Source organism: Schistocerca gregaria, chromosome 8, assembly GCF_023897955.1.
Source record: "Schistocerca gregaria isolate iqSchGreg1 chromosome 8, iqSchGreg1.2, whole genome shotgun sequence".
Lineage (NCBI taxonomy): Eukaryota > Metazoa > Arthropoda > Insecta > Orthoptera > Acrididae > Schistocerca > Schistocerca gregaria.
Window position 1 is genome coordinate 382,005,221 of NC_064927.1, and position 13,744 is coordinate 382,018,964.

The window sequence follows — 13,744 nt, forward strand, 5'->3', positions numbered from 1 at the left end:
CCGAGCCACGGAGAACACGTTGCTTTGCGATGTGCACCCGCCCCGTGGCTTACACCGCGAACAGTGGCAGTGTGGCGCAACGAATAACGCGTCTGACTACGGATCAGAAGATTCCAGGTTCGAATCCTGGCAGGGTCGGCATTTTGTTAGTTGCGGGGGCGTAGCTAGGCAATGCATTCGAATGTCTCCACCTTCGTGGAGTGCAATGTTAATCCTGAGCATCTCGCAGCTGCATCTCGAGACGATCGTGGTAAATATCGCTTCGTGCAAGCGTCAGCGTAGCGTCAGTCGAGCAAAGTCGAGACAAGTCAAGCTGAGAGATGATACGCAGTTAATTAAACGGTAGGCGCGTGAAACCGATGCACACAACGCTTTCCAAGTGTCCAATGCCACGCACCGAAAAGGACGGACTGCTGCACGCAGCAGAGTGGCGCAGTGGAAGCGTGCTGGGCCCATAACCCAGAGGTCCGTGGATCGAAACCACGCTCTGCTAAAATTATTCTTTTTCGTTGGTGCTTCGAGCTCGATCATTAAGCTTGGGGTGCGCTGATTCAGCGTCGTCAGTAAACCCTGTGAGTTGTGAAACGATGACGTCGTGTGAAGAATACGAGAAACACTTCCTAAGACGCAGACCTTCTTACGATTTTTTAGCAATTACATTCCTTGATCACAAGGGTAATGCTTTCTCGCGATATAAAAATCGCACCTCCCCGGCGGGGAATCGAACCCCGGTCTCCCGCGTGACAGGCGGGGATACTAACCACTGTACTACCGAGGAACACGCAGGCGGTCTATACAATGCACGCACATTTCTGCTTCTCAAGTACGTGATACATCTAAAATCTAGCGTCCCGATGCTTCCAGAGTCAGCTGCTACGAAATAAAAGTATGCCCCAGGTGAGGCTCGAACTCACAACCCCAGCATTGCTCACGGCTACTGCCTTATAAGTACCGTGCGCTAACCAATTGCGCCACTGGGGCTACAGCGGAATGGTTTCAGTTAGCGGTATTCACTTTGCTGCCAAGCTGTTGTGGCTACAGACCCATCATACGATCATCACCTACGGCCATACTGCCACTTCAGCACCTGTCTACGAATGCTTCATACGATTCTTGTTTCATATGCTACACTTACAGGCATATCAACCGCTTGTCATCACCGAAAAAATGCAGAAAAACGGGCGCCTTGCATTCTGCTACCTGTCCAGATGTATGGCAAGCTCTAGGCTGTGCAGGCGCACCGTGGCCGAGGAGCTGGAGGAGAGATGCCTTCCTTAGCAGCTCCCTGCAGAGTGCGGAAGACCAGAGTGGCCGCGCCGCCGTTGTCAGTGGACGACACGCAATTGCCGAGCCACGGAGAACACGTTGCTTTGCGATGTGCACCCGCCCCGTGGCTTACACCGCGAACAGTGGCCCTGTGGCGCAACGAATAACGCGTCTGACTACGGATCAGAAGATTCCACGTTCGAATCCTGGCAGGGTCGGCATTTTGTTAGTTGCGGGGGCGTAGCTAGGCAATGCATTCGAATGTCTCCACCTTCGTGGAGTGCAATGTTAATCCTGAGCATCTCGCAGCTGCATCTCGAGACGATCGTGGTAAATATCGCTTCGTGCAAGCGTCAGCGTAGCGTCAGTCGAGCAAAGTCGAGACAAGTCAAGCTGAGAGATGATACGCAGTTAATTAAACGGTAGGCGCGTGAAACCGATGCACACAACGCTTTCCAAGTGTCCAATGCCACGCACCGAAAAGGACGGACTGCTGCACGCAGCAGAGTGGCGCAGTGGAAGCGTGCTGGGCCCATAACCCAGAGGTCCGTGGATCGAAACCACGCTCTGCTAAAATTATTCTTTTTCGTTGGTGCTTCGAGCTCGATCATTAAGCTTGGGGTGCGCTGATTCAGCGTCGTCAGTAAACCCTGTGAGTTGTGAAACGATGACGTCGTGTGAAGAATACGAGAAACACTTCCTAAGACGCAGACCTTCTTACGATTTTTTAGCAATTACATTCCTTGATCACAAGGGTAATGCTTTCTCGCGATATAAAAATCGCACCTCCCCGGCGGGGAATCGAACCCCGGTCTCCCGCGTGACAGGCGGGGATACTAACCACTGTACTACCGAGGAACACGCAGGCGGTCTATACAATGCACGCACATTTCTGCTTCTCAAGTACGTGATACATCTAAAATCTAGCGTCCCGATGCTTCCAGAGTCAGCTGCTACGAAATAAAAGTATGCCCCAGGTGAGGCTCGAACTCACAACCCCAGCATTGCTCACGGCTACTGCCTTATAAGTACCGTGCGCTAACCAATTGCGCCACTGGGGCTACAGCGGAATGGTTTCAGTTAGCGGTATTCACTTTGCTGCCAAGCTGTTGTGGCTACAGACCCATCATACGATCATCACCTACGGCCATACTGCCACTTCAGCACCTGTCTACGAATGCTTCATACGATTCTTGTTTCATATGCTACACTTACAGGCATATCAACCGCTTGTCATCACCGAAAAAATGCAGAAAAACGGGCGCCTTGCATTCTGCTACCTGTCCAGATGTATGGCAAGCTCTAGGCTGTGCAGGCGCACCGTGGCCGAGGAGCTGGAGGAGAGATGCCTTCCTTAGCAGCTCCCTGCAGAGTGCGGAAGACCAGAGTGGCCGCGCCGCCGTTGTCAGTGGACGACACGCAATTGCCGAGCCACGGAGAACACGTTGCTTTGCGATGTGCACCCGCCCCGTGGCTTACACCGCGAACAGTGGCCCTGTGGCGCAACGAATAACGCGTCTGACTACGGATCAGAAGATTCCACGTTCGAATCCTGGCAGGGTCGGCATTTTGTTAGTTGCGGGGGCGTAGCTAGGCAATGCATTCGAATGTCTCCACCTTCGTGGAGTGCAATGTTAATCCTGAGCATCTCGCAGCTGCATCTCGAGACGATCGTGGTAAATATCGCTTCGTGCAAGCGTCAGCGTAGCGTCAGTCGAGCAAAGTCGAGACAAGTCAAGCTGAGAGATGATACGCAGTTAATTAAACGGTAGGCGCGTGAAACCGATGCATACAACGCTTTCCAAGTGTCCAATGCCACGCACCGAAAAGGACGGACTGCTGCACGCAGCAGAGTGGCGCAGTGGAAGCGTGCTGGGCCCATAACCCAGAGGTCCGTGGATCGAAACCACGCTCTGCTAAAATTATTCTTTTTCGTTGGTGCTTCGAGCTCGATCATTAAGCTTGGGGTGCGCTGATTCAGCGTCGTCAGTAAACCCTGTGAGTTGTGAAACGATGACGTCGTGTGAAGAATACGAGAAACACTTCCTAAGACGCAGACCTTCTTACGATTTTTTAGCAATTACATTCCTTGATCACAAGGGTAATGCTTTCTCGCGATATAAAAATCGCACCTCCCCGGCGGGGAATCGAACCCCGGTCTCCCGCGTGACAGGCGGGGATACTAACCACTATACTACCGAGGAACACGCAGGCGGTCTATACAATGCACGCACATTTCTGCTTCTCAAGTACGTGATACATCTAAAATCTAGCGTCCCGATGCTTCCAGAGTCAGCTGCTACGAAATAAAAGTATGCCCCAGGTGAGGCTCGAACTCACAACCCCGGCATTGCTCACGGCTACTGCCTTATAAGTACCGTGCGCTAACCAATTGCGCCACTGGGGCTACAGCGGAATGGTTTCAGTTAGCGGTATTCACTTTGCTGCCAAGCTGTTGTGGCTACAGACCCATCATACGATCATCACCTACGGCCATACTGCCACTTCAGCACCTGTCTACGAATGCTTCATACGATTCTTGTTTCATATGCTACACTTACAGGCATATCAACCGCTTGTCATCACCGAAAAAATGCAGAAAAACGGGCGCCTTGCATTCTGCTACCTGTCCAGATGTATGGCAAGCTCTAGGCTGTGCAGGCGCACCGTGGCCGAGGAGCTGGAGGAGAGATGCCTTCCTTAGCAGCTCCCTGCAGAGTGCGGAAGACCAGAGTGGCCGCGCCGCCGTTGTCAGTGGACGACACGCAATTGCCGAGCCACGGAGAACATGTTGCTTTGCGTTGTGCACCCGCCCCGTGGCTTACACCGCGAACAGTGGCCCTGTGGCGCAACGGATAACGCGTCTGACTACGGATCAGAAGATTCCAGGTTCGAATCCTGGCAGGGTCGGCATTTTGTTAGTTGCGGGGGCGTAGCTAGGCAATGCATTCGAATGTCTCCACCTTCGTGGAGTGCAATGTTAATCCTGAGCATCTCGCAGCTGCATCTCGAGACGATCGTGGTAAATATCGCTTCGTGCAAGCGTCAGCGTAGCGTCAGTCGAGCAAAGTCGAGACAAGTCAAGCTGAGAGATGATACGCAGTTAATTAAACGGTAGGCGCGTGAAACCGATGCATACAACGCTTTCCAAGTGTCCAATGCCACGCACCGAAAAGGACGGACTGCTGCACGCAGCAGAGTGGCGCAGTGGAAGCGTGCTGGGCCCATAACCCAGAGGTCCGTGGATCGAAACCACGCTCTGCTAAAATTATTCTTTTTCGTTGGTGCTTCGAGCTCGATCATTAAGCTTGGGGTGCGCTGATTCAGCGTCGTCAGTAAACCCTGTGAGTTGTGAAACGATGACGTCGTGTGAAGAATACGAGAAACACTTCCTAAGACGCAGACCTTCTTACGATTTTTTAACAATTACATTCCTTGATCACAAGGGTAATGCTTTCTCGCGATATAAAAATCGCACCTCCCCGGCGGGGAATCGAACCCCGGTCTCCCGCGTGACAGGCGGGGATACTAACCACTATACTACCGAGGAACACGCAGGCGGTCTATACAATGCACGCACATTTCTGCTTCTCAAGTACGTGATACATCTAAAATCTAGCGTCCCGATGCTTCCAGAGTCAGCTGCTACGAAATAAAAGTATGCCCCAGGTGAGGCTCGAACTCACAACCCCGGCATTGCTCACGGCTACTGCCTTATAAGTACCGTGCGCTAACCAATTGCGCCACTGGGGCTACAGCGGAATGGTTTCAGTTAGCGGTATTCACTTTGCTGCCAAGCTGTTGTGGCTACAGACCCATCATACGATCATCACCTACGGCCATACTGCCACTTCAGCACCTGTCTACGAATGCTTCATACGATTCTTGTTTCATATGCTACACTTACAGGCATATCAACCGCTTGTCATCACCGAAAAAATGCAGAAAAACGGGCGCCTTGCATTCTGCTACCTGTCCAGATGTATGGCAAGCTCTAGGCTGTGCAGGCGCACCGTGGCCGAGGAGCTGGAGGAGAGATGCCTTCCTTAGCAGCTCCCTGCAGAGTGCGGAAGACCAGAGTGGCCGCGCCGCCGTTGTCAGTGGACGACACGCAATTGCCGAGCCACGGAGAACATGTTGCTTTGCGTTGTGCACCCGCCCCGTGGCTTACACCGCGAACAGTGGCCCTGTGGCGCAACGGATAACGCGTCTGACTACGGATCAGAAGATTCCAGGTTCGAATCCTGGCAGGGTCGGCATTTTGTTAGTTGCGGGGGCGTAGCTAGGCAATGCATTCGAATGTCTCCACCTTCGTGGAGTGCAATGTTAATCCTGAGCATCTCGCAGCTGCATCTCGAGACGATCGTGGTAAATATCGCTTCGTGCAAGCGTCAGCGTAGCGTCAGTCGAGCAAAGTCGAGACAAGTCAAGCTGAGAGATGATACGCAGTTAATTAAACGGTAGGCGCGTGAAACCGATGCATACAACGCTTTCCAAGTGTCCAATGCCACGCACCGAAAAGGACGGACTGCTGCACGCAGCAGAGTGGCGCAGTGGAAGCGTGCTGGGCCCATAACCCAGAGGTCCGTGGATCGAAACCACGCTCTGCTAAAATTATTCTTTTTCGTTGGTGCTTCGAGCTCGATCATTAAGCTTGGGGTGCGCTGATTCAGCGTCGTCAGTAAACCCTGTGAGTTGTGAAACGATGACGTCGTGTGAAGAATACGAGAAACACTTCCTAAGACGCAGACCTTCTTACGATTTTTTAGCAATTACATTCCTTGATCACAAGGGTAATGCTTTCTCGCGATATAAAAATCGCACCTCCCCGGCGGGGAATCGAACCCCGGTCTCCCGCGTGACAGGCGGGGATACTAACCACTATACTACCGAGGAACACGCAGGCGGTCTATACAATGCACGCACATTTCTGCTTCTCAAGTACGTGATACATCTAAAATCTAGCGTCCCGATGCTTCCAGAGTCAGCTGCTACGAAATAAAAGTATGCCCCAGGTGAGGCTCGAACTCACAACCCCGGCATTGCTCACGGCTACTGCCTTATAAGTACCGTGCGCTAACCAATTGCGCCACTGGGGCTACAGCGGAATGGTTTCAGTTAGCGGTATTCACTTTGCTGCCAAGCTGTTGTGGCTACAGACCCATCATACGATCATCACCTACGGCCATACTGCCACTTCAGCACCTGTCTACGAATGCTTCATACGATTCTTGTTTCATATGCTACACTTACAGGCATATCAACCGCTTGTCATCACCGAAAAAATGCAGAAAAACGGGCGCCTTGCATTCTGCTACCTGTCCAGATGTATGGCAAGCTCTAGGCTGTGCAGGCGCACCGTGGCCGAGGAGCTGGAGGAGAGATGCCTTCCTTAGCAGCTCCCTGCAGAGTGCGGAAGACCAGAGTGGCCGCGCCGCCGTTGTCAGTGGACGACACGCAATTGCCGAGCCACGGAGAACATGTTGCTTTGCGTTGTGCACCCGCCCCGTGGCTTACACCGCGAACAGTGGCCCTGTGGCGCAACGGATAACGCGTCTGACTACGGATCAGAAGATTCCAGGTTCGAATCCTGGCAGGGTCGGCATTTTGTTAGTTGCGGGGGCGTAGCTAGGCAATGCATTCGAATGTCTCCACCTTCGTGGAGTGCAATGTTAATCCTGAGCATCTCGCAGCTGCATCTCGAGACGATCGTGGTAAATATCGCTTCGTGCAAGCGTCAGCGTAGCGTCAGTCGAGCAAAGTCGAGACAAGTCAAGCTGAGAGATGATACGCAGTTAATTAAACGGTAGGCGCGTGAAACCGATGCATACAACGCTTTCCAAGTGTCCAATGCCACGCACCGAAAAGGACGGACTGCTGCACGCAGCAGAGTGGCGCAGTGGAAGCGTGCTGGGCCCATAACCCAGAGGTCCGTGGATCGAAACCACGCTCTGCTAAAATTATTCTTTTTCGTTGGTGCTTCGAGCTCGATCATTAAGCTTGGGGTGCGCTGATTCAGCGTCGTCAGTAAACCCTGTGAGTTGTGAAACGATGACGTCGTGTGAAGAATACGAGAAACACTTCCTAAGACGCAGACCTTCTTACGATTTTTTAGCAATTACATTCCTTGATCACAAGGGTAATGCTTTCTCGCGATATAAAAATCGCACCTCCCCGGCGGGGAATCGAACCCCGGTCTCCCGCGTGACAGGCGGGGATACTAACCACTATACTACCGAGGAACACGCAGGCGGTCTATACAATGCACGCACATTTCTGCTTCTCAAGTACGTGATACATCTAAAATCTAGCGTCCCGATGCTTCCAGAGTCAGCTGCTACGAAATAAAAGTATGCCCCAGGTGAGGCTCGAACTCACAACCCCGGCATTGCTCACGGCTACTGCCTTATAAGTACCGTGCGCTAACCAATTGCGCCACTGGGGCTACAGCGGAATGGTTTCAGTTAGCGGTATTCACTTTGCTGCCAAGCTGTTGTGGCTACAGACCCATCATACGATCATCACCTACGGCCATACTGCCACTTCAGCACCTGTCTACGAATGCTTCATACGATTCTTGTTTCATATGCTACACTTACAGGCATATCAACCGCTTGTCATCACCGAAAAAATGCAGAAAAACGGGCGCCTTGCATTCTGCTACCTGTCCAGATGTATGGCAAGCTCTAGGCTGTGCAGGCGCACCGTGGCCGAGGAGCTGGAGGAGAGATGCCTTCCTTAGCAGCTCCCTGCAGAGTGCGGAAGACCAGAGTGGCCGCGCCGCCGTTGTCAGTGGACGACAGGCAATTGCCGAGCCACGGAGAACATGTTGCTTTGCGTTGTGCACCCGCCCCGTGGCTTACACCGCGAACAGTGGCCCTGTGGCGCAACGGATAACGCGTCTGACTACGGATCAGAAGATTCCAGGTTCGAATCCTGGCAGGGTCGGCATTTTGTTAGTTGCGGGGGCGTAGCTAGGCAATGCATTCGAATGTCTCCACCTTCGTGGAGTGCAATGTTAATCCTGAGCATCTCGCAGCTGCATCTCGAGACGATCGTGGTAAATATCGCTTCGTGCAAGCGTCAGCGTAGCGTCAGTCGAGCAAAGTCGAGACAAGTCAAGCTGAGAGATGATACGCAGTTAATTAAACGGTAGGCGCGTGAAACCGATGCATACAACGCTTTCCAAGTGTCCAATGCCACGCACCGAAAAGGACGGACTGCTGCACGCAGCAGAGTGGCGCAGTGGAAGCGTGCTGGGCCCATAACCCAGAGGTCCGTGGATCGAAACCACGCTCTGCTAAAATTATTCTTTTTCGTTGGTGCTTCGAGCTCGATCATTAAGCTTGGGGTGCGCTGATTCAGCGTCGTCAGTAAACCCTGTGAGTTGTGAAACGATGACGTCGTGTGAAGAATACGAGAAACACTTCCTAAGACGCAGACCTTCTTACGATTTTTTAGCAATTACATTCCTTGATCACAAGGGTAATGCTTTCTCGCGATATAAAAATCGCACCTCCCCGGCGGGGAATCGAACCCCGGTCTCCCGCGTGACAGGCGGGGATACTAACCACTATACTACCGAGGAACACGCAGGCGGTCTATACAATGCACGCACATTTCTGCTTCTCAAGTACGTGATACATCTAAAATCTAGCGTCCCGATGCTTCCAGAGTCAGCTGCTACGAAATAAAAGTATGCCCCAGGTGAGGCTCGAACTCACAACCCCGGCATTGCTCACGGCTACTGCCTTATAAGTACCGTGCGCTAACCAATTGCGCCAATGGGGCTACAGTGGAATGGTTTCAGTTAGCGGTATTCACTTTGCTGCCAAGCTGTTGTGGCTACAGACCCATCATACGATCATCACCTACGGCCATACTGCCACTTCAGCACCTGTCTACGAATGCTTCATACGATTCTTGTTTCATATGCTACACTTACAGGCATATCAACCGCTTGTCATCACCGAAAAAATGCAGAAAAACGGGCGCCTTGCATTCTGCTACCTGTCCAGATGTATGGCAAGCTCTAGGCTGTGCAGGCGCACCGTGGCCGAGGAGCTGGAGGAGAGATGCCTTCCTTAGCAGCTCCCTGCAGAGTGCGGAAGACCAGAGTGGCCGCGCCGCCGTTGTCAGTGGACGACAGGCAATTGCCGAGCCACGGAGAACATGTTGCTTTGCGTTGTGCACCCGCCCCGTGGCTTACACCGCGAACAGTGGCCCTGTGGCGCAACGGATAACGCGTCTGACTACGGATCAGAAGATTCCAGGTTCGAATCCTGGCAGGGTCGGCATTTTGTTAGTTGCGGGGGCGTAGCTAGGCAATGCATTCGAATGTCTCCACCTTCGTGGAGTGCAATGTTAATCCTGAGCATCTCGCAGCTGCATCTCGAGACGATCGTGGTAAATATCGCTTCGTGCAAGCGTCAGCGTAGCGTCAGTCGAGCAAAGTCGAGACAAGTCAAGCTGAGAGATGATACGCAGTTAATTAAACGGTAGGCGCGTGAAACCGATGCATACAACGCTTTCCAAGTGTCCAATGCCACGCACCGAAAAGGACGGACTGCTGCACGCAGCAGAGTGGCGCAGTGGAAGCGTGCTGGGCCCATAACCCAGAGGTCCGTGGATCGAAACCACGCTCTGCTAAAATTATTCTTTTTCGTTGGTGCTTCGAGCTCGATCATTAAGCTTGGGGTGCGCTGATTCAGCGTCGTCAGTAAACCCTGTGAGTTGTGAAACGATGACGTCGTGTGAAGAATACGAGAAACACTTCCTAAGACGCAGACCTTCTTACGATTTTTTAGCAATTACATTCCTTGATCACAAGGGTAATGCTTTCTCGCGATATAAAAATCGCACCTCCCCGGCGGGGAATCGAACCCCGGTCTCCCGCGTGACAGGCGGGGATACTAACCACTATACTACCGAGGAACACGCAGGCGGTCTATACAATGCACGCACATTTCTGCTTCTCAAGTACGTGATACATCTAAAATCTAGCGTCCCGATGCTTCCAGAGTCAGCTGCTACGAAATAAAAGTATGCCCCAGGTGAGGCTCGAACTCACAACCCCGGCATTGCTCACGGCTACTGCCTTATAAGTACCGTGCGCTAACCAATTGCGCCAATGGGGCTACAGTGGAATGGTTTCAGTTAGCGGTATTCACTTTGCTGCCAAGCTGTTGTGGCTACAGACCCATCATACGATCATCACCTACGGCCATACTGCCACTTCAGCACCTGTCTACGAATGCTTCATACGATTCTTGTTTCATATGCTACACTTACAGGCATATCAACCGCTTGTCATCACCGAAAAAATGCAGAAAAACGGGCGCCTTGCATTCTGCTACCTGTCCAGATGTATGGCAAGCTCTAGGCTGTGCAGGCGCACCGTGGCCGAGGAGCTGGAGGAGAGATGCCTTCCTTAGCAGCTCCCTGCAGAGTGCGGAAGACCAGAGTGGCCGCGCCGCCGTTGTCAGTGGACGACACGCAATTGCCGAGCCACGGAGAACATGTTGCTTTGCGTTGTGCACCCGCCCCGTGGCTTACACCGCGAACAGTGGCCCTGTGGCGCAACGGATAACGCGTCTGACTACGGATCAGAAGATTCCAGGTTCGAATCCTGGCAGGGTCGGCATTTTGTTAGTTGCGGGGGCGTAGCTAGGCAATGCATTCGAATGTCTCCACCTTCGTGGAGTGCAATGTTAATCCTGAGCATCTCGCAGCTGCATCTCGAGACGATCGTGGTAAATATCGCTTCGTGCAAGCGTCAGCGTAGCGTCAGTCGAGCAAAGTCGAGACAAGTCAAGCTGAGAGATGATACGCAGTTAATTAAACGGTAGGCGCGTGAAACCGATGCATACAACGCTTTCCAAGTGTCCAATGCCACGCACCGAAAAGGACGGACTGCTGCACGCAGCAGAGTGGCGCAGTGGAAGCGTGCTGGGCCCATAACCCAGAGGTCCGTGGATCGAAACCACGCTCTGCTAAAATTATTCTTTTTCGTTGGTGCTTCGAGCTCGATCATTAAGCTTGGGGTGCGCTGATTCAGCGTCGTCAGTAAACCCTGTGAGTTGTGAAACGATGACGTCGTGTGAAGAATACGAGAAACACTTCCTAAGACGCAGACCTTCTTACGATTTTTTAGCAATTACATTCCTTGATCACAAGGGTAATGCTTTCTCGCGATATAAAAATCGCACCTCCCCGGCGGGGAATCGAACCCCGGTCTCCCGCGTGACAGGCGGGGATACTAACCACTATACTACCGAGGAACACGCAGGCGGTCTATACAATGCACGCACATTTCTGCTTCTCAAGTACGTGATACATCTAAAATCTAGCGTCCCGATGCTTCCAGAGTCAGCTGCTACGAAATAAAAGTATGCCCCAGGTGAGGCTCGAACTCACAACCCCGGCATTGCTCACGGCTACTGCCTTATAAGTACCGTGCGCTAACCAATTGCGCCACTGGGGCTACAGCGGAATGGTTTCAGTTAGCGGTATTCACTTTGCTGCCAAGCTGTTGTGGCTACAGACCCATCATACGATCATCACCTACGGCCATACTGCCACTTCAGCACCTGTCTACGAATGCTTCATACGATTCTTGTTTCATATGCTACACTTACAGGCATATCAACCGCTTGTCATCACCGAAAAAATGCAGAAAAACGGGCGCCTTGCATTCTGCTACCTGTCCAGATGTATGGCAAGCTCTAGGCTGTGCAGGCGCACCGTGGCCGAGGAGCTGGAGGAGAGATGCCTTCCTTAGCAGCTCCCTGCAGAGTGCGGAAGACCAGAGTGGCCGCGCCGCCGTTGTCAGTGGACGACACGCAATTGCCGAGCCACGGAGAACATGTTGCTTTGCGTTGTGCACCCGCCCCGTGGCTTACACCGCGAACAGTGGCCCTGTGGCGCAACGGATAACGCGTCTGACTACGGATCAGAAGATTCCAGGTTCGAATCCTGGCAGGGTCGGCATTTTGTTAGTTGCGGGGGCGTAGCTAGGCAATGCATTCGAATGTCTCCACCTTCGTGGAGTGCAATGTTAATCCTGAGCATCTCGCAGCTGCATCTCGAGACGATCGTGGTAAATATCGCTTCGTGCAAGCGTCAGCGTAGCGTCAGTCGAGCAAAGTCGAGACAAGTCAAGCTGAGAGATGATACGCAGTTAATTAAACGGTAGGCGCGTGAAACCGATGCACACAACGCTTTCCAAGTGTCCAATGCCACGCACCGAAAAGGACGGACTGCTGCACGCAGCAGAGTGGCGCAGTGGAAGCGTGCTGGGCCCATAACCCAGAGGTCCGTGGATCGAAACCACGCACTGCTAAAATTATTCTTTTTCGTTGGTGCTTCGAGCTCGATCATTAAGCTTGGGGTGCGCTGATTCAGCGTCGTCAGTAAACCCTGTGAGTTGTGAAACGATGACGTCGTGTGAAGAATACGAGAAACACTTCCTAAGACGCAGACCTTCTTACGATTTTTTAGCAATTACATTCTTTGATCACAAGGGTAATGCTTTCTCGCGATATAAAAATCGCACCTCCCCGGCGGGGAATCGAACCCCGGTCTCCCGCGTGACAGGCGGGGATACTAACCACTGTACTACCGAGGAACACGCAGGCGGTCTATACAATGCACGCACATTTCTGCTTCTCAAGTACGTGATACATCTAAAATCTAGCGTCCCGATGCTTCCAGAGTCAGCTGCTACGAAATAAAAGTATGCCCCAGGTGAGGCTCGAACTCACAACCCCGGCATTGCTCACGGCTACTGACTTATAAGTACCGTGCGCTAACCAATTGCGCCACTGGGGCTACAGCGGAATGGTTTCAGTTAGCGGTATTCACTTTGCTGCCAAGCTGTTGTGGCTACAGACCCATCATACGATCATCACCTACGGCCATACTGCCACTTCAGCACCTGTCTACGAATGCTTCATACGATTCTTGTTTCATATGCTACACTTACAGGCATATCAACCGCTTGTCATCACCGAAAAAATGCAGAAAAACGGGCGCCTTGCATTCTGCTACCTGTCCAGATGTATGGCAAGCTCTAGGCTGTGCAGGCGCACCGTGGCCGAGGAGCTGGAGGAGAGATGCCTTCCTTAGCAGCTCCCTGCAGAGTGCGGAAGACCAGAGTGGCCGCGCCGCCGTTGTCAGTGGACGACACGCAATTGCCGAGCCACGGAGAACACGTTGCTTTGCGATGTGCACCCGCCCCGTGGCTTACACCGCGAACAGTGGCCCTGTGGCGCAACGAATAACGCGTCTGACTACGGATCAGAAGATTCCAGGTTCGAATCCTGGCAGGGTCGGCATTTTGTTAGTTGCGGGGGCGTAGCTAGGGAATGCATTCGAATGTCTCCACCTTCGTGGAGTGCAATGTTAATCCTGAGCATCTCGCAGCTGCATCTCGAGACGATCGTGGTAAATATCGCTTCGTGCAAGCGTCAGTCGAGCA

At 52.6% G+C, this 13,744-nt stretch overlaps 38 non-coding genes across 38 annotated transcripts; 18 read left to right on the top strand and 20 right to left on the bottom strand.

Annotated features, from left to right (window-relative positions):
* The first annotated feature begins 421 nt into the window (after positions 1 to 421).
* Trnam-cau (transfer RNA methionine (anticodon CAU)) lies at positions 422 to 493 on the top strand. Its single transcript has one exon. It is a non-coding gene; the product is annotated as a tRNA-Met (tRNA).
* A 213-nt stretch (positions 494 to 706) lies between these two features.
* Positions 707 to 778, bottom strand: Trnad-guc (transfer RNA aspartic acid (anticodon GUC)). The gene has a single exon. It is a non-coding gene; the product is annotated as a tRNA-Asp (tRNA).
* A 111-nt stretch (positions 779 to 889) lies between these two features.
* On the bottom strand, positions 890 to 981 carry Trnai-uau (transfer RNA isoleucine (anticodon UAU)). Its single transcript is given in 2 exon segments — positions 890 to 925; positions 944 to 981. It is a non-coding gene; the product is annotated as a tRNA-Ile (tRNA).
* Positions 982 to 1,767: 786 nt separating this feature from the next.
* Trnam-cau (transfer RNA methionine (anticodon CAU)) lies at positions 1,768 to 1,839 on the top strand. The gene has a single exon. It is a non-coding gene; the product is annotated as a tRNA-Met (tRNA).
* A 213-nt stretch (positions 1,840 to 2,052) lies between these two features.
* Positions 2,053 to 2,124, bottom strand: Trnad-guc (transfer RNA aspartic acid (anticodon GUC)). The gene has a single exon. It is a non-coding gene; the product is annotated as a tRNA-Asp (tRNA).
* Positions 2,125 to 2,235: 111 nt separating this feature from the next.
* Trnai-uau (transfer RNA isoleucine (anticodon UAU)) lies at positions 2,236 to 2,327 on the bottom strand. Its single transcript is given in 2 exon segments — positions 2,236 to 2,271; positions 2,290 to 2,327. It is a non-coding gene; the product is annotated as a tRNA-Ile (tRNA).
* Positions 2,328 to 3,113: 786 nt separating this feature from the next.
* Positions 3,114 to 3,185, top strand: Trnam-cau (transfer RNA methionine (anticodon CAU)). The gene has a single exon. It is a non-coding gene; the product is annotated as a tRNA-Met (tRNA).
* A 213-nt stretch (positions 3,186 to 3,398) lies between these two features.
* On the bottom strand, positions 3,399 to 3,470 carry Trnad-guc (transfer RNA aspartic acid (anticodon GUC)). Its single transcript has one exon. It is a non-coding gene; the product is annotated as a tRNA-Asp (tRNA).
* A 111-nt stretch (positions 3,471 to 3,581) lies between these two features.
* Trnai-uau (transfer RNA isoleucine (anticodon UAU)) lies at positions 3,582 to 3,673 on the bottom strand. Its single transcript is given in 2 exon segments — positions 3,582 to 3,617; positions 3,636 to 3,673. It is a non-coding gene; the product is annotated as a tRNA-Ile (tRNA).
* Positions 3,674 to 4,103: 430 nt separating this feature from the next.
* Positions 4,104 to 4,176, top strand: Trnar-acg (transfer RNA arginine (anticodon ACG)). Its single transcript has one exon. It is a non-coding gene; the product is annotated as a tRNA-Arg (tRNA).
* A 283-nt stretch (positions 4,177 to 4,459) lies between these two features.
* Trnam-cau (transfer RNA methionine (anticodon CAU)) lies at positions 4,460 to 4,531 on the top strand. Its single transcript has one exon. It is a non-coding gene; the product is annotated as a tRNA-Met (tRNA).
* A 213-nt stretch (positions 4,532 to 4,744) lies between these two features.
* Positions 4,745 to 4,816, bottom strand: Trnad-guc (transfer RNA aspartic acid (anticodon GUC)). The gene has a single exon. It is a non-coding gene; the product is annotated as a tRNA-Asp (tRNA).
* A 111-nt stretch (positions 4,817 to 4,927) lies between these two features.
* Trnai-uau (transfer RNA isoleucine (anticodon UAU)) lies at positions 4,928 to 5,019 on the bottom strand. The gene is given in 2 exon segments: positions 4,928 to 4,963; positions 4,982 to 5,019. It is a non-coding gene; the product is annotated as a tRNA-Ile (tRNA).
* A 430-nt stretch (positions 5,020 to 5,449) lies between these two features.
* Trnar-acg (transfer RNA arginine (anticodon ACG)) lies at positions 5,450 to 5,522 on the top strand. Its single transcript has one exon. It is a non-coding gene; the product is annotated as a tRNA-Arg (tRNA).
* Positions 5,523 to 5,805: 283 nt separating this feature from the next.
* Positions 5,806 to 5,877, top strand: Trnam-cau (transfer RNA methionine (anticodon CAU)). Its single transcript has one exon. It is a non-coding gene; the product is annotated as a tRNA-Met (tRNA).
* Positions 5,878 to 6,090: 213 nt separating this feature from the next.
* Trnad-guc (transfer RNA aspartic acid (anticodon GUC)) lies at positions 6,091 to 6,162 on the bottom strand. The gene has a single exon. It is a non-coding gene; the product is annotated as a tRNA-Asp (tRNA).
* Positions 6,163 to 6,273: 111 nt separating this feature from the next.
* On the bottom strand, positions 6,274 to 6,365 carry Trnai-uau (transfer RNA isoleucine (anticodon UAU)). Its single transcript is given in 2 exon segments — positions 6,274 to 6,309; positions 6,328 to 6,365. It is a non-coding gene; the product is annotated as a tRNA-Ile (tRNA).
* Positions 6,366 to 6,795: 430 nt separating this feature from the next.
* On the top strand, positions 6,796 to 6,868 carry Trnar-acg (transfer RNA arginine (anticodon ACG)). Its single transcript has one exon. It is a non-coding gene; the product is annotated as a tRNA-Arg (tRNA).
* Positions 6,869 to 7,151: 283 nt separating this feature from the next.
* Trnam-cau (transfer RNA methionine (anticodon CAU)) lies at positions 7,152 to 7,223 on the top strand. The gene has a single exon. It is a non-coding gene; the product is annotated as a tRNA-Met (tRNA).
* A 213-nt stretch (positions 7,224 to 7,436) lies between these two features.
* Trnad-guc (transfer RNA aspartic acid (anticodon GUC)) lies at positions 7,437 to 7,508 on the bottom strand. Its single transcript has one exon. It is a non-coding gene; the product is annotated as a tRNA-Asp (tRNA).
* Positions 7,509 to 7,619: 111 nt separating this feature from the next.
* On the bottom strand, positions 7,620 to 7,711 carry Trnai-uau (transfer RNA isoleucine (anticodon UAU)). The gene is given in 2 exon segments: positions 7,620 to 7,655; positions 7,674 to 7,711. It is a non-coding gene; the product is annotated as a tRNA-Ile (tRNA).
* A 430-nt stretch (positions 7,712 to 8,141) lies between these two features.
* On the top strand, positions 8,142 to 8,214 carry Trnar-acg (transfer RNA arginine (anticodon ACG)). Its single transcript has one exon. It is a non-coding gene; the product is annotated as a tRNA-Arg (tRNA).
* Positions 8,215 to 8,497: 283 nt separating this feature from the next.
* On the top strand, positions 8,498 to 8,569 carry Trnam-cau (transfer RNA methionine (anticodon CAU)). Its single transcript has one exon. It is a non-coding gene; the product is annotated as a tRNA-Met (tRNA).
* A 213-nt stretch (positions 8,570 to 8,782) lies between these two features.
* Positions 8,783 to 8,854, bottom strand: Trnad-guc (transfer RNA aspartic acid (anticodon GUC)). The gene has a single exon. It is a non-coding gene; the product is annotated as a tRNA-Asp (tRNA).
* A 111-nt stretch (positions 8,855 to 8,965) lies between these two features.
* Trnai-uau (transfer RNA isoleucine (anticodon UAU)) lies at positions 8,966 to 9,057 on the bottom strand. The gene is given in 2 exon segments: positions 8,966 to 9,001; positions 9,020 to 9,057. It is a non-coding gene; the product is annotated as a tRNA-Ile (tRNA).
* A 430-nt stretch (positions 9,058 to 9,487) lies between these two features.
* On the top strand, positions 9,488 to 9,560 carry Trnar-acg (transfer RNA arginine (anticodon ACG)). Its single transcript has one exon. It is a non-coding gene; the product is annotated as a tRNA-Arg (tRNA).
* Positions 9,561 to 9,843: 283 nt separating this feature from the next.
* Trnam-cau (transfer RNA methionine (anticodon CAU)) lies at positions 9,844 to 9,915 on the top strand. The gene has a single exon. It is a non-coding gene; the product is annotated as a tRNA-Met (tRNA).
* A 213-nt stretch (positions 9,916 to 10,128) lies between these two features.
* On the bottom strand, positions 10,129 to 10,200 carry Trnad-guc (transfer RNA aspartic acid (anticodon GUC)). The gene has a single exon. It is a non-coding gene; the product is annotated as a tRNA-Asp (tRNA).
* Positions 10,201 to 10,311: 111 nt separating this feature from the next.
* Positions 10,312 to 10,403, bottom strand: Trnai-uau (transfer RNA isoleucine (anticodon UAU)). Its single transcript is given in 2 exon segments — positions 10,312 to 10,347; positions 10,366 to 10,403. It is a non-coding gene; the product is annotated as a tRNA-Ile (tRNA).
* A 430-nt stretch (positions 10,404 to 10,833) lies between these two features.
* Positions 10,834 to 10,906, top strand: Trnar-acg (transfer RNA arginine (anticodon ACG)). The gene has a single exon. It is a non-coding gene; the product is annotated as a tRNA-Arg (tRNA).
* Positions 10,907 to 11,189: 283 nt separating this feature from the next.
* On the top strand, positions 11,190 to 11,261 carry Trnam-cau (transfer RNA methionine (anticodon CAU)). The gene has a single exon. It is a non-coding gene; the product is annotated as a tRNA-Met (tRNA).
* Positions 11,262 to 11,474: 213 nt separating this feature from the next.
* On the bottom strand, positions 11,475 to 11,546 carry Trnad-guc (transfer RNA aspartic acid (anticodon GUC)). The gene has a single exon. It is a non-coding gene; the product is annotated as a tRNA-Asp (tRNA).
* A 111-nt stretch (positions 11,547 to 11,657) lies between these two features.
* Positions 11,658 to 11,749, bottom strand: Trnai-uau (transfer RNA isoleucine (anticodon UAU)). Its single transcript is given in 2 exon segments — positions 11,658 to 11,693; positions 11,712 to 11,749. It is a non-coding gene; the product is annotated as a tRNA-Ile (tRNA).
* A 430-nt stretch (positions 11,750 to 12,179) lies between these two features.
* On the top strand, positions 12,180 to 12,252 carry Trnar-acg (transfer RNA arginine (anticodon ACG)). The gene has a single exon. It is a non-coding gene; the product is annotated as a tRNA-Arg (tRNA).
* Positions 12,253 to 12,535: 283 nt separating this feature from the next.
* Trnam-cau (transfer RNA methionine (anticodon CAU)) lies at positions 12,536 to 12,607 on the top strand. The gene has a single exon. It is a non-coding gene; the product is annotated as a tRNA-Met (tRNA).
* Positions 12,608 to 12,820: 213 nt separating this feature from the next.
* Positions 12,821 to 12,892, bottom strand: Trnad-guc (transfer RNA aspartic acid (anticodon GUC)). Its single transcript has one exon. It is a non-coding gene; the product is annotated as a tRNA-Asp (tRNA).
* Positions 12,893 to 13,003: 111 nt separating this feature from the next.
* On the bottom strand, positions 13,004 to 13,095 carry Trnai-uau (transfer RNA isoleucine (anticodon UAU)). Its single transcript is given in 2 exon segments — positions 13,004 to 13,039; positions 13,058 to 13,095. It is a non-coding gene; the product is annotated as a tRNA-Ile (tRNA).
* A 430-nt stretch (positions 13,096 to 13,525) lies between these two features.
* Trnar-acg (transfer RNA arginine (anticodon ACG)) lies at positions 13,526 to 13,598 on the top strand. The gene has a single exon. It is a non-coding gene; the product is annotated as a tRNA-Arg (tRNA).
* The last annotated feature ends 146 nt before the right edge of the window (positions 13,599 to 13,744 follow it).